Raw genomic sequence first — 5,000 nt, forward strand, 5'->3', positions numbered from 1 at the left:
GTAGTCTAGATCCTTTGTCGGGGACTAGATGAGTAGATCATCGCGTGGTACCGATAGGATCGTCTGAGCGCCAGTGAACCGGAAGTCACGCTCCAACCGGAATCATTGGATCGACTTAGGCATCCTTTCGGTCGGGTCGTAGACGCGTACCGTAAGCGTCGGTTCGGGAGGACTTCCCTCGTCGGGGAACCCTCCGTCGGTGTAGACTAGATCTTTTGGCGGAGACTAGTCGAGTAGTTCCGCGACGTAGCATCAGTTTTGGGTCGTCGAGGCGCCAGTGAACCGGAAGTTACCCTCCAGCCGGCATCACTGGACCGACCTCGTCATCCAACTGGTCGATCCCTTGAGAGCAGGATGCTGATCCCCATCCTGCATAAATCTGGGGAGGGTGCTGTGAGCACCAATAGCCTTCCACCCCGAAGTAATACCTAGCGGTGGTGCCGGGGAGGTAGGGTTGGAGATCCAAGGTGTTTTAGTGGGTAGTTCCAATCAACAGTTGGGTAGTCCTGTGGAGAGTCCCACACTCCGTGCGTAAATGCATTTCACCTTGTAAAAAAAAAAAAAAAAAAAAAAAAAAAGACTACCCTTACCCTCGAATTAGAGGAGCACAACGCGAACCTGAGAGGGGACGAGTTGGTCGCTATCTTGTCACGGGCGTGTGACGCGACCATGCCTAGAAAGGCTCAACCGAGGACCAATAGACCACCGGTCTACTGGTGGAACGAGCAAATTGCACGCCTTCGCGCATCCTGCCTCAGGGCTAGAAGAAGGATGCAAAGAGCTCGATCAGCGGAGATGAGGATGGAGAGGAACACGGCGTTCAAAGCGGCGAAGCTAGCACTAAACAAGGCCATCAGCGCAAGCAAAAGAGCCTGTTTCGACAAGCTATGCGAGGGAGCCAACTCCAACCCATGGGGCGATGCCTACAGGATGGTGATGGCCAAAACGAGAGGGGCGCTAGCACCCCCTGAACGTAGTCCGGCGAGGTTGAAGGAGATCATAACGGTCCTCTTTCCCCACCACGACACGTCCCCCTGGCAGCCAGCTCCGCTACCAGCGAATGAAGTCGTAAAGGTGACGAACGAGGAGTTGCTCACTGCGGCGAGATCGCTCGATACAAAGAAAGCCCCGGGGCCAGACGGTATCCCGAACGTGGCTCTAAAGGCGGCTATAATGACTAAACCGGACATGTTCAGGGAGGTCATACAGAGATGTCTGGACGAGCGTATGTTCCCAGACATTTGGAAAAGACAAAGGTTGGTACTATTACCGAAACCTGGGAAACCCCCAGGCGATCCTTCGGCGTATAGACCAATCTGTCTGATAGACACTGTGGGTAAGCTCCTTGAGAAAATCATCCTCAACAGGCTAGCCCCCTTCATAGAGGAGGCAGGAGGACTGTCCGGTCAACAGTACGGGTTCCGCAGAGGCAGGTCGACGGTGGACGCCATAACATCGGTGGTAACCACGGCGGAGGTAGCTATACAGCGCAAACGACGAGGGATCCGCTACTGTGCGGTAGTAACGCTAGACGTCAAGAACGCGTTCAATAGTGCTTGCTGGGCAGACATTGCTGATTCCCTACTTCGACTAGGAGTACCGGAAGGGCTGTACAAGATTCTGGAAAGCTACTTCCAGAACCGAGTATTGCTCTATGAGACCGACGAAGGCACACGTTGCACTCCAATCACGGCTGGAGTACCACAGGGATCTATCTTGGGCCCGATCCTGTGGAATATAATGTACGATGGAGTACTGAGGTTGAGGCTCCCTCCGGGTGTCAAGATAGTCGGGTTCGCGGACGACGTCACGCTGACAGTCTACGGCGAATCCATCGAAGAGGTCGAACTGAGTGCATCACACTCAATCTGCTTGGTGGAGGACTGGCTGCGTAGCAGGAAACTGCAACTCGCGCACCACAAAACAGAAGTGATGGTGGTAAATAACCGCAAATCGGAACAGGAGGCGCTGGTACATGCCGGAGACTGCGTGATCCCCTCCAAGAGATCACTGAAGCAATTGGGTGTGATGCTTGACGACAAACTCAGTTTCAGCAAGCACGTTGAATACGCCTGCAAGCGCGCATCAACAGCGATCGCGGCGCTCTCTCGTTTGATGGCCAACAGCTCGCCTGTGCGCTCCAGTAAACGAAGGTTACTGGCAGGAGTGGCAGTTTCGATCCTCAGGTACGGCAGCCCGGTATGGGCGTCGGCACTGAATGTGGAACGCAACGCACAGATGCTGGAGAGTACGCATAGACTGATGTGTCTTCGCGTAATCAGTGCATACCGCACTGTATCGAGGGATGCGGCCTGCGTGGTTGCAAGCATGATGCCTATCAGTCTGATAGTGAAGGAAGACGCGGAGCGCTACAGCATGCGAGGAGACAGGAACGCCCGTAGGGCCTCCAAAGCCGCTTCTCTACGCAGATGGCAACAAGAGTGGGACAGCTCAACCAAGGGCAGGTGGACACATCGGCTCATACCTAGGGTCTCGAGCTGGTTAGATAGACCTCACGGAGAAGTGAACTTCGGCCTGACGCAGTTCCTCACAGGGCACGGGTGCTTCAGATGGTACCTCCACAGGTTCGGCCACGCGACATCCCCTGTATGTCCTGGCTGCCCAGACGAGATCGAGACGGCTGAACACGTCTTGTTCGCATGTTCCCGTTTCGCGGCTCAAAGGAGTGAGCTACTGGAGGCATGCGGCAGGGACACCACACCGGAAAACCTGATCCAGAGAATGTGCCACTGCGTAGAGAACTGGAACGCAGTGTCGACCGCGGCATCCCAAATTGCGGGAATATTGCAGCGGAAATGGAGTGCGGATCAACAACAGGTCAGCCGCGTACCGTAGCAGGCTCAAGAGGGATCAGCGAATAAACGTCGGTCCGGGAGAACCTTCTTCGTCGGGAAGCTCTTCGTCGGAGTAGTCTAGATCCATCGTCGGGGACTAGACGAGTAGTACGTAAAACTGTTAGGATCGTCGGGGCGCCAGTGAACCGGAAGCTTTCCTCCAACCGGAATCACTGGATCGACCCAGGCATCCTCTCGGTCGGGCGTTGACGGGTATCGAAGGCGTCGGTTTCGGGAGGGCCTCCTTCGTCGGGGAACTCTCCGTCGGTGTAGGCTAGATCCTTCGGCGGGGGCTAGTCGAGTAGCCGCCACAACACCGATTCGAGTCGTCGAGGCGCCAGCGAACCGGAAGCCATGCTCCAACCGGAATCGCGGGACCGACCTCGGCACTCCATCGGGTGTCCCGTGTGGTGTAAGAGACTCGGTGTCGGGAGATTCTCCTTCGCCGGGGAAATCTCCGTCGGAGTAGTCTAGATCCTTCGTCGGGGACTAGACGAGTAAATCGTGGTGTAATACCGCTAGGATCGTCAGGGCGCCAGTGAACCGGAAGCTTTCCTCCAACCGGAATCACTGGACCGACCCAGGCATCCTCTCGGTCGGGCGTTGACGGGAATCGAAGCGTCGGTTTCGGGAGGGCCTCCTTCGTCGGGGAACTCTCCGTCGGTGTAGGCTAGATCCTTCGGCGGGGGCTAGTCGAGTAGCCGCCACAACACCGATTCGAGTCGTCGAGGCGCCAGCGAACCGGAAGCCATGCTCCAACCGGAATCGCAGGACCGACCTCGGCACTCCATCGGGTGTCCCGTGTGGTGTAAGAGACTCGGTGTCGGGAGATTCTCCTTCGCCGGGGAAATCTCCGTCGGAGTAGCCTAGATCCTTTGTCGGGGACTAGATGAGTAGATCGTCGCGTGATACCGATAGGATCGTCTGAGCGCCAGTGAACCGGAAGCCACGCTCCAACCGGAATCATTGGATCGACTTAGGCATCCTTTCGGTCGGGTCGTAGACGCGTACCGTAAGCGTCGGTTCGGGAGGACTTCCCTCGTCGGGGAACCCTCCGTCGGTGTAGACTAGATCTTTCGGCGGAGACTAGTCGAGTAGTTCCGCGACGTAGCATCAGTTTTGGGTCGTCGAGGCGCCAGTGAACCGGAAGTTACCCTCCAGCCGGCATCACTGGACCGACCTCGTCATCCAACTGGTCGATCCCTTGAGAGCAGGATGCTGATCCCCATTCTGCATAAATCTGGGGAGGGTGCTGTGAGCACCAATAGCCTTCCACCCCGAAGTAATACCTAGCGGTGGTGCCGGGGAGGTAGGGTTGGAGATCCAAGGTGTTTTAGTGGGTAGTTCCAATCAACAGTTGGGTAGTCCTGTGGAGAGTCCCACACTCCGTGCGTAAATGCATTTCACCTTGTAAAAAAAAAAAAAAAAAAAAAAAAAAAAAAAAAAAAAAAAAAAAAAGACTACCCTTGCTTGGAGGTTGTGTTGTGCGATGTGTCGTCGTCGTTGACGGCACGGGCACGTACGCGGAAAATGCGTTGCAAACATAAACGGTACACGCACCACCCGAACGCGCATGCACATGTACGCACCCACGGAAAGTGATTGTGTTGTGTTGTGTGTTAAGTGTGTGTGTGTGTGTTTACTGTTGTTTACATCGCAACAAGGATATGGTACCACTGAATGATAAACAAATGAGGATACATACGACGAAACAGGTGCGATTATTGTGGGTTGCATTGTGATGCCACCCGGCAGTGTGGTTCCATGACCAAGACCGCCATGCCATGCCATGCAACCAAAGAGCGGGCCGCCACATGCACGCTGCTGCCTACGACGGGGTGGTAGGTCAGCAGTGCACAGTGGTATGTATAGTGTGCAAAGTTTACGTTTTGCAACCGGGTTACTTGACCAAGTTACCATCTGTTGTAGATCACATCGACCCAGTGAAGTAAAGTTTTGGGTAAAGTATATGTCGTAAAAAATTATTAAGTGCACAAGTGTTTAAGGTATTCGGTTGATATTGGTGGTAGTGGTGGAGGTTGATTGGTTGGTTGGTTGGTTGGTTGATTGAAAACGTATCGATGGCTAACAATACTTAACAGCGTTGCACATACAGCAAACCGTTTCCGTATACATGCCCGTAGT

This window comes from Malaya genurostris, unplaced genomic scaffold, assembly GCF_030247185.1.
Source record: "Malaya genurostris strain Urasoe2022 unplaced genomic scaffold, Malgen_1.1 HiC_scaffold_8, whole genome shotgun sequence".
Classification (NCBI taxonomy): Eukaryota; Metazoa; Arthropoda; class Insecta; order Diptera; family Culicidae; genus Malaya; species Malaya genurostris.